The sequence below is a fragment of the Aulonocara stuartgranti genome (genome assembly GCF_965226115.1).
Source record: "Aulonocara stuartgranti genome assembly, chromosome: 10".
In the NCBI taxonomy this organism is placed as follows: domain Eukaryota; kingdom Metazoa; phylum Chordata; class Actinopteri; order Cichliformes; family Cichlidae; genus Aulonocara; species Aulonocara stuartgranti.
This window is the reverse complement of record NC_138946.1, coordinates 5,401,576-5,412,557: the sequence shown is the minus strand read 5'-3', so window position 1 is coordinate 5,412,557 and position 10,982 is coordinate 5,401,576. Positions and strand designations below refer to the sequence as shown.

Here is a 10,982-nt window from a genome sequence, read left to right as displayed (position 1 = left end):
CCTGCAAACATCTACCTTTTGAGGTGAGCTTGTTAGCATTTACCCAGTTCCAACCAGAACCCGCCTAGTTTCTGTTGATATTAATTATCATCTGGCTCTTTGTCTAACAACATTAATATATCAAGCTACTGAGCGCAAAGGGAAAAAACTTTATCAGGTGCAAAGTGACAGATAAACAGGTTCAACTTTATTTGTCCTTGCGATCTGTTTTCTGATCCCAGTTTTCACCAGCTGTGTTGTCCAGACTGAAAACATTTAAGCATGATAGCGTGCAGTTACAGCTCGGAAAATTATGTCCTAAAGTTTAGGTCGAACCACTTTATACCAGTTTGTGCATACTAAATATTACATGGCTGTTACTCTACTTACTTAACATGAGGAATAGATTTCAGCTGTCATGGCTTTATCTTCTTGATTGTTCTAGCTAGAAGTCTCATTTATGTCTCTACATTTTTTGCAGAGCTGACATTCTTTGCAGCCTGTGGTGAAGAGGCCAAGGGCTTCATTAAAGAGATCTGGAGGCTGACCCTATCAGCCTGGGGGCACGCGGAAGGGGGGCTGGATTCTATACCAAACCGAACGCCTATCTTTCCACTGGAGACCGGCCCGTCTCCCCTGGGCTCCCCGCGACCGACCTCCTGCTTCTGTGCACGGGCCAGAAAAATCAACGGCGTTCCCCTTTGAACAACCTCCTCCTCCTCCTCTTCCTGCTGCTCTTTCTCTCCTTCACGCTCCCCGCTCTTGCTAGCTTTGCTCCCTTTCTCTGTGGAGCTAATGAATGATTCATTTAACCCCTCTTCCACCTCCATCACAACTCAACTCCTCGCCTTTTCACCCAACCACCCATTCTACTTCTTCCCCTCCTTAACATTTATTTTCTTTCTACTTCCCTACATCATTGAAATCATTGCAAGTGGGGAATTTAGAAATAAAAGGAGGAAAAAGTGCAATGGGATGGTGGTGGTGGTTAAGAACATAGAGAAAACAGCAAAGTGAGGAACAAAGTCCCACTTGTGTCACAGATCCCTCTGTGTATTTCATTCAAGGAAATGTTTGACAAATGACTTTACACAGCTTGGATGTTGATTTGCTGTGTGTGTACGTGCTGCCTGTGCACGGGGGTAAGGAGATGAAGCGCTGTTTGGGCGAACACGCGCCACACTCAACTGCTAATGAGGGCAAGATGGAAGAAAAGCCTTTTAAATGAGGTGTAACGACACACTAGAGCTGGAGAAGAAGGAGCCCTGGCTGCCCAGATAAAATCAATTACAGCCCTTATTATCTTGGAAGAGTCGTTAATTTAATGGAATAATTGGTCCGGACATGAAGAGGCTAATTGCTGTGATGAAACCAAATTTCTAACATGAAAGGCAAAGTAAATGAATCTAGATGGCGCACTTGAAAGACTCGCAGAATCTGGGGACACTTTCAAAGATGGGTTTTATATTCTTGGTTTTGTTTTCCCTTGGCTCCATCTCACATGCTCCATATGAAGAAAACAGGCATAATTTGATTGGAAAAGAGATTTCTTTTAACTCTATGTCAGCTACAGAAACTAGAACAGGGAGGAGAAAAGATGGCAAAACGTAAATGGGGCATAGATAGATAAACAGATGGACAGATGGATAAATGTAAATATGAAATTTAAATAAAAAACTGAAGTTTTAAAAGGAGGAAATCTAAAGAAAGGAAAGAATTCAACTATTTTAGTATTTTAAAAAGTATTTTAAAAGCACCGCCATGTGGAAGCACCATCAAAAGTCACCACCAAGCATAGCATTGGTTTAGACATGCCAAGAAGTAAGGGCCAGCCAATCCTGGCAGGTCAGCTGATCTCATAGGCTGCTGGCTCAGCTCCTTTGGTGTACCCAATTGGCAAATTGCAAGTAAGACAATCTATTTATATCAGCCATATATGGTTGTCTTTAGTCTGCCTGCACTTGCTGAACATCTGCAGGCCTCTTTGCAACCCACCTCCACCCCAGCTCCTACGGTCGTGCTGTATTTCATGTAATTAGTGTGATAGAATTGCTGCCACTGATTTCTGCTTTGTTCTGTACTGCTTCTCTCCCAACCTCCAACTTTCCACTAAGATCTACTAAGTTATTTTATTAGTTCTGGGAGGAGTTTATTACAAGCACGACTCACAACTGTGGGCGATTCAGTGCAAGCAGCTAATGGTTTGTAATAAAGCACAACATATGCCTCAATCTCCTGCCTGGCATCCTCTTCTCTCACACCAACCCTCTGCATGACCTCATTCACTACATCCATGAATCTTCTCTGAGGTTTTCCTCTTTTCCTTCTGCCATCTTGGTATTACTTAACCTGGAATGGTTTTGAAGCCTGGTCTTTACTAAAAAACTAAAACAAGTCTATTACAGACTGAAGTTCATGTCAAGACAAATTGGTTAAAGGCATGACAGTCTGCTAAACAACAACGTGGTCTGATTTGATCATAAATGAATCATAAATGAATCGAATGAATGTAAATTAGGTTTTTATTATTAGTGTGATACTCGTTAAAGAAGACTGCTACTTGTTATTTGTAGGTTCTGGTTCGCAGTAATGTTTTCTTATGTGCAGACTATCTGTGTGATGTTTGGCAGTGACATCTGAGAGGCTCAAGAGACCCGAGACACAACAGTCTCAGTTCCCTCCCTCCACCTCTGCTTCCTCTGTAAGAGTCAGAGCCTGAAGACAACTCTGAGGCCAAGTGGCAGCACTTCAGAAATGAAGATGGTGGCCTGCCCCCTCCTATCCTGTCTAATTATAATGCCAGAACTGCTACCAGGAGGGGGGGGGGGGGGGAAGCAGATTCTCTGCATCTTCTTCATTTTTACACATAAATAGTCACACAGTCAAAAGAAGGCCACCATCTGTGATAGCGACAACAACATAAAGCTAACTGCAAGCACAAATGTGAGTCTGATATTAGATTTGAGGGGTCAGACACCCTAACCAGCAGAGTCTGGAGGCCCTGTCTCAGTGTAAAAACACGGCTAAGCCACTGATTTAGCAAAACATATATGGCCGCCCACTAGAAGTTTATCCCGACTGATGTGTGTTTTCCATCTTTTGATCAGATATTATCTACAATAAATAATTTAAAGTACTAAAAAGTTAATAAAGACTGAAGAAATCTTTCCAATTTGGACTACTGAGACTAAGGAAAAGATCTGATAGGCATAAAGGACTGACTCGGTGGTGTGGATGAAGACAGAATGGGTTACAACTGGAAAATAAACAAAAAATTTACAAGAAAATGACAGAAAAGAAGAGGAAGAGAAGCCAGAGAGGAAGAGAAGCGTTGTAAGAGGCGGAGGAGAGGTGTGGCAGAATGGGCCGAGGGGAACCCGCCCCCCTAATTGGTACTTAACACCCGCGCCGAGCAGAACTGTTGCTATCATAAGAAATTGATGAATTAACTGAGTGAGAGAGATAGGCAGAGAGAGAGAGAGCAGAAGATTGTGGGACGGCAGAGAGAGAGAGGGTTCTGAATCTTTTAAGAGGATAACTTACTTGGGCAAAACAGCTGTTTATGCATTATTTGTGCGGCGAGCCATTTACCACCATTTAGGATGAAAACCTTAGTTCCCGGGCTGCAGGAGTTGCCCGCGGGGACACAGAGGGTTTTGGGAGGGACCCGGCGGCCCATCAGTCACTGATAAGAAAGGATGAAAAATTAATTTGCTAGTAGTTTCATTTTAAAGACTCAGATATTGGCCTGTCAGTCTGTTCGCTTTCGTTTAAGTGACAAACAGGCGTGCAGGGATTCATACAAGAGGAGGAGAAAAACCGCAGGAAGAGGTGGGCAGATGGATGGAAAGTTTGTGGACACTAGAGGCGGCGCCCCCATTACTTGCACTTGCTTTGCAAGTTTGTGCTCTGCTCTTCCCGGAGTTCACCTGCCAATCTATGTATCGTGTTGCATGTCAGCTGTGATTTCATGACTAAAGTAGTAAACAGGGAGATGTTTACTGACGGATGAGAGTTTCCAGGAGAAAGCATGTCGTCCACAGCATGATGTGTGGCCAAACAGAACAGTGAAGCAACATCTGTCATTGCTGCATCTCTCATTGCTTACGTGCAAACACACGGGTGCTGGTAAAAGTACAGAGAAACACATGCGCACAGAAATTTAGTTCAAACTTCAAGCATAAAGACAGAGAAATGTAAGGGGTGATCTGGTTGTTATTGTTTTCTCTGTACAGCATAAACCAAAAAAGGCAACTGCATAAATATGGCTTTGTATAAATAAAACTGAACAGAACTGAAATAGGCCACGCCACTGGACGAGCACTGAATCGCAGATAAAGGGTGTTGGATGTAACGCGTTAGTGTAATCACGTTAGATTTTTTTCACTAATGCAGTGATGTAATTCATAACTGTACAATAGCTACAGTTACACTTAAGTTATTGTGTTGTTACTTGTGTTGCAAAGGTTATTCAGTTATCTGAAACTCCGACTCCAGCCCAGCAGCCAGAGCGTGAACTTCAGCAGGTAACAAAGTGATGAGCAGTCAGGCTGCATCCTCCGCTTCTATCGGTTCATGTTTCTAAAGTAGAATCACTGTGGGAGTCACTTTGAAGTCTCTTAGGATTGGACAATGCATTTCAGGTAATTTTATGGAATAACAAGAAAGTAATGTAACGAGTAGTGCAACAAATTACTCTCTTAAGACTGCATTACTTTTAAGATCAGCAACAGGTAATGTGTAATACATTACTCTTTTGAATAATCACGCCCACACTGCAGATAACATTGTTCAGTGTGAGTGAATATTAGTGCACAGATAAAGACAGAACAGGTAAAATATCATAAATATCATCTTAAAAGTGAGAACACGTAGTCTTTGTTACTCTAACAGAAACAATAGGCTACTAAGCTCCATGAACTAACCTGACACTTGTAGTTTTTGCCTATGAAAATTGAGATTAAAGCCTTTCAGGCGTCTGCTGCTAGGATTGTAATATTACGTCTTTTTCACCTATCATTGCCTAAACCCAGTGATCTCTTACCTCATAGGTATGGTATGATTCCCAAGTGCACCAGAACGGTGCTCAAACACTTTTCTCCAAGGATGAAATGTTCACACTTAGCATAATCCAACTGAAATCCAATCCTCAGTAAAGTGTGTGTCATGCAAGGGAAGAACTAAAGTCAAACCGCATGGTCAAAGCTGTTATATTGATATTTACCTTGTGTTGATTGATTCAAGACAACAACTCGTGCCCTGAAAAACATGCAAGAAAACATTCCACCTTAAAAGCTGGTAGTTGCCTTCAGATAGCTTAGTAAATTCAATATTTGTATTTTCTCTTATCTGTATGTCAGCCTGCAAACATGAAAAGGCAGCAAAATATCCTTTCTGCTAAAATGCTTAAAGTTACGTAAATCTATGGACAGTGTTGCTGTTTTCTTTATCGTTCACCATACAGTGACTGATCTTTAAATACCTCAACGAGGTAACAGCGTTTTATCTGATAAATATAATTGGTTCTATCTGTGCTCATCACAAGTTAAATTATACTGAATTAGACTGATACACAATCAGAGTGAAAAGACGCATGCTTCAATATATATCTTTTAAAAACCAATTCAGGTGTTTCTCTATCACACCTGAGAAGCAATGAGAATGAAAGAGAGAGGAAGATACATTCAAGGAGGGATGAAGGTGGGCCGACATCAAGATGAGGCTGAAAGACACTAATGATTTTATGATCAATTTATTTCAGACTCCTGTAGCATCTACCTAAGAGCTAAAGTTTGACCAGGGCCCTGTGCTTCGTACGTCGCTTACTACATCCAAGATCAAATGAAACATCCAAGACCAAATCATCGCGCTAACTCTGAGCTCGCTATTCCGGTTCCCCGAACACACCTGTTGTTGACGATTAGTATAGCTGGATGAAGTAATGTGAGATCACTGGGTGGCCCAACAGGGGCTACGCATCGATAGTAGAAACATTGATCGGCAACCCTTTGATTGGTCGGCGAAAATGTCGAAGGAGCGCGCTCGGTATTTTTTGGCAGCAGAGCAAGAACTCTTGAGTGAGGGATTTCAGGAGTTTCAGAGTTTAATTAAAACGCAAGGGAACACTGCAAAGGCTGCAAAAGCAAGGAGAGAGGGCTGGCAGAAAGTTGCTGACAAATCAAACTCGTAAGTAATTCAATAATAACAATAATAATGGAGTGGATTTATATAGCGCTTTTCAAGGCACCCAAAGCGCTTTACAATGCCACTATTCATTCACTCTCACATTCACACACTGGTGGAGGCAGCTACGGTTGTAGCCACAGCTGCCCTGGGGCAGACTGACAGAAGCCAGGCTGCCATATTGCGCCATCGGCCCCTCTGGCCAACACCAGTACACTCAAAAAAATGAAACGTTGACTTTAATTAAAATTATTTTGTCAACAGGTTCCACGAAATTGAATTATGTTAGTTTAAAGCAAAAATCTTTAGTTCATCTAATTTAAAAAAACTACTTAAGATTAACAAGACATATTTAAGACTAACTAAATCAAGTTATGTTGTATGAACATAGATGATATATTTTCAGGTTAGATAGTTTAATTAGTTACTTCAACACATTTCTTATTTGTGGCAGTAAAATGTTAAATTTAAGTTAGATTAATTCAAATATTATATTTTCAGCCACCTTGTGCTTTATTAATTAGTTTTACATAAATCTATTTTGTCAACAGGTTCCACACAAATGAATTAAGTACATCCAACTTATTTTTTAAAATTTATTTTATTGCCAACACATTCAGTGAGCATTTGTGTAAACCCAGTCCAAAATAAAACACAACAGCTCATTAGGGTTAGTAATTAACAGTATGTAGACAGATGCAACATCAAGACTTTAAATTAAATGTCTGTATCTACCAGAAATAGAAGAGAAAAAAAACGCATTGAAGATCACATAACACATTGATAAGATGACACTTGAGTTATGCACATGTGATGCTAGTAAGGTCTGTGAGTGTTTTTTTCTTTTAGTGTCTAAAATGGATAGCAAAGTTGCTATTTGCAATGATTGCTTAGGGTCAGTCCAGTAACACAATGCCAATGAAGTGCTTTCCTTTAACAATGCAAAGTGAAGTGTCCACCTCAACAGCCACAATTTAAAAAAAAAAAAAAAAATGTAACAACAACAACAACAACAACAATAATAATAATAATAATAATAATAATAATAAATAGTCCACTGATATTAGCAATCAAAGAAAATTACATCACCATCCCAAATAAAACTTTAACAAAACATGCCAACATTATGGTCTAACAATAAAACAGCTTGTCAGCGTTCAGTTTTTTTGCAACAGCACAGCAGTAACCATTTAACACTCGCCACTGTCAACATTTATTTTACCAGTGTTTGGGCAAAAAACTTCAGATGTAAACATTTTAACATGGAAACAATTGTTCGTCTTTAAAAGTCCACAAAATATACATTCATCCTGCATTCCCAACTTGGATGATCTGATATCCTCGTGTTGGTGTTGTTCCCAGACCATCATGAAAATGTTGTTCCAGGTTCAACATTGCAAGTGACCAATCACATTGTTGTGACGTTATTCTATTCCAAGCCATTCGTGCATTTATGAAATTCCAATGTTGCAAGGACAATATCAATTCTGCTTACTGTTTATTAAAGGGTTACGGTTAGGGTTAGGGTCAGTTGATCGGCGGACAGAGGCGGTTTCACGCAGCTTAAGTACAGTTTTTTGTTTTACGCCGGTTTTTCCCGAAGTCGCAAAAGTATGACGTCACAACATTCTGATTGGTCACTTGCAATGTTGATCCTGGAACAACATTTAGTATGATGATCTGGGAACAACACCAACACGAGGATATCAGATCAACCTCCTAACTTACCCTTATTTTTAGTATGTATTGCAATTACCTTTACAATGCACACAATGTAACACAAACTGAATATGAATATATTTCCACCTCATAACAATATGCCTTGAACGCTAATATACACACCACCCTTCAACATTTCTGGTGCAGTATCATCTCTCAATTAAATCCTTTAAATCTCAATGCTTTTGATTGTCTCTTAGCTTTCAGTCTTGAGGTTAACTGAGATTCAGTGCATATATCCCACCCATTAAGAGTGCACATGCAGAGGCCAGGTCTTCCAGGTCATGCAGGACACACTAGATGGTTATACCCACATCGGCTGGAGGAGTGCTGGCATCAGCTCTTTCGATGGTAAAGATAGCAAGGGTAATTTGTTCCAGCTCCCTCTGAACAGCTGTAGCTTAGACACAAAAACATAGAAAAATGGCATCCAGTTTTAAAAAAAGAAAGAAAAAGGGCCAAAGCTACCCTTTAATGACGTAAACACAATATTAGGAACATGCACCCCAGTGCGCCACTATTTTAGACTACAGATTCAACGATAAATATAAATAGTTTGGGTATACAAGAAGATTTCCCAAAACATTTAAACAGGTTCCATGCAAATTACAACAACAACAACATTACAACATGCAACAACATTAGTTATTCAAAATTTGGTTTAATACAGATAAAAAACTAAACTAAAATTACCAACCAATTATTCTTTGAAGAGGATGCTTGGGTCTTCATTCAGGTAAAAAGGTAGTGCCCTGAGGACACACTCCCTCCCCTTTTCAATGGTTTCCTTCTGTAGAGAGTGGCAGAGATACAGGAAGAGAAAACAGATATACTTTAGGATGACAGAAACTCACATTATACGCAAAATGAATGACATATCCACTGCACAGATAGACATGTACACAAGACCAACTAATCATCACATGGACATGAATAGTTAACCTGTTGGGCAGGGTTTCCACCACATTATATATGTCCATAATGGAGGTAAAGACAAACTAATACATCATCTTTTTTGCATTCAAAACATAACATAAAAACATTCACTTCTGGTTTAACCTAAATCAAGGGATCAGATTTTACATATGTTTAGGTAATTTAAATTTTCCAACGTTTTGAGTACCAAACTTTGTCTTGCTTAATATAAATGTAAGTGCACTGTGCAGCTACCATACACTAGCTGTTTAAATTTGAAAATGATCTTATTAGCCATAATATTTTGCTACCAACAGAATAACGCACCTGTGTGGCTGGGGCCAAAGTTTGTCTAATTTTCTTCCCTGCAACGCCTCCTTTTTTCTTGAAGACTTTTATGAGCTGGTCAGTGTATTGGTCAAGTTGTGTAAAAAGCCTTGGAACATGCAGTAGTAATCCTCACATATTCTGCTTCCACCTGAAAATATGTCAACAAACACAACATACTGTACTGTAAATATACATACTATATGTACACATATACAAACTAAAACTAATGTAGAAAGACCTCATTAAAGCTATAATTTTAACACAAACATTTACACAAAATGCTAATGGAGCCATTACAGCTTTTATTGTTATTTATCAAGTTCCAAAAAATATTGATCACAGCTGATCTGAAAAGAATTTCATGCCTCAGGCCCTTGAACTGCAACCTTTACCATGGTTCAGATGTGGAGAAGAAATAACAGGGGCATGGGATGGGTCACAAAAGAAAACTTAACTTATAAAACAGTTTTGTTTTTAAAAGTATAACAGTTCACATACCACATACAAGCTCAGCAATACCACATACACCACATCAGTATAGGAGGGAGCAGGTAAAGGCAGGATCTGAGATTTATAAAGAAAAAAAAAATTAATTCCTTAATTTCAAGAAGCAAATTATTGTTTGAATTACAACTAAATAAAATACTACTCAGAAGAAAAGCAAGAGATTGACACTGCCATGTGCTAACTTTCTATAGAAGCAATTATCACCAGGTCTGTCGACCTCCATTGTCTGTCCACTCATATGTCTTGAATAATTTTATTAAAAAAATTAAGTGTGTACTTTCACAAACTGTAATTTATAACTACATTGATATGTATAACTCCGCTAGGAAACATGCTGTATTTACAGACCATTTTTACATAATACAGATTACTGATAGAGCAGAACAATGGTGTCACAGTGGCTTTCGCCCTTGACTTTTTGGATTTTAAATGTCACTTTATGCTATCCTTGCTATCCTATTCGATATTTCCGACTCTCGGATTACAGAAAAGGAATCCCAAGAAAGCAAATGGAAAAATAACCCCTTGAAAGAATAACCCCATGAACCCCTGTAGCTAATCCCTTAATAAAACAAAAAACAATAAAAATGTTTCTTACACAGTCCACAAAATAAGCATGTCCAGGACCCAGTAAAACTAATGTAAAACAAGCACACGCAAACGATATAACATGTCTTGTAAGACAAACGCAAAATATAACCATGCTGGACATATAGATACTACACAACATAGTCAAAGAAAAAAGTGGTCTTACCTCTCAAAGAAACAGCAGCTTGGCGCCAAAACAGCCTTTTTCAGTTAAATTTGAAGTCTTGTGCATGAGCAGGCACAAGCCGTGAAACCTTCTTGTTCTGCGCGGTTTCATTACAACTGTTTTTGCATTACTGCCACCTTGTGGATATACAAGGTATATCGATCCTAATTGACTTAACTTAAATGTTATGCGATCAAGTAACACATTAGTATTATGTACGTTGAATAATAGACACAATTACGTAGACTTGATTAGAAAAACATATGTTAACTTAACAAAAACATATATTTTAAGTAAAATGAAAATAAATAATTAATATACACTGAACAATCCACCTCATTCATTTTTTTTGAGTGTAGGCGGTAGGGTAGATTTATTATATTACACTATATTATCCAATATTATATTACATTATATTATAATATGTTATATTTTATCCTCTGTCACATTAGAGCCACGACAGGACCCACTAGAACATGGGAACAGGTAAAAGTGAAATATAAGAATATTCTACAGAATGGTAATATTTATCACTTATATTGCTTTTAGTCTCTTGGAAAGAGACCCTGGAATAATCTGTTTGTTTATAACAGCA

The 10,982-nt window shown here is 38.8% G+C and overlaps 1 long non-coding RNA gene across 2 annotated transcripts; it reads right to left on the bottom strand.

Annotated features, from left to right (window-relative positions):
• Window positions 1-6,744: 6,744 nt before the first annotated feature.
• On the bottom strand, window positions 6,745-10,727 carry LOC309715864. 2 transcript variants are annotated; one of them, XR_014279326.1, is made up of 5 exons: window positions 10,388-10,727; window positions 9,625-9,690; window positions 9,124-9,274; window positions 8,579-8,671; window positions 6,745-8,281 (listed from the first exon to the last, which is right to left on the bottom strand). It is a non-coding gene; the product is annotated as an uncharacterized lncRNA (long non-coding RNA). The 2 variants fall into 2 exon arrangements; XR_014279327.1 differs by lacking the exon at window positions 10,388-10,727 and adding an exon at window positions 10,232-10,381.
• Window positions 10,728-10,982: the final 255 nt, after the last annotated feature.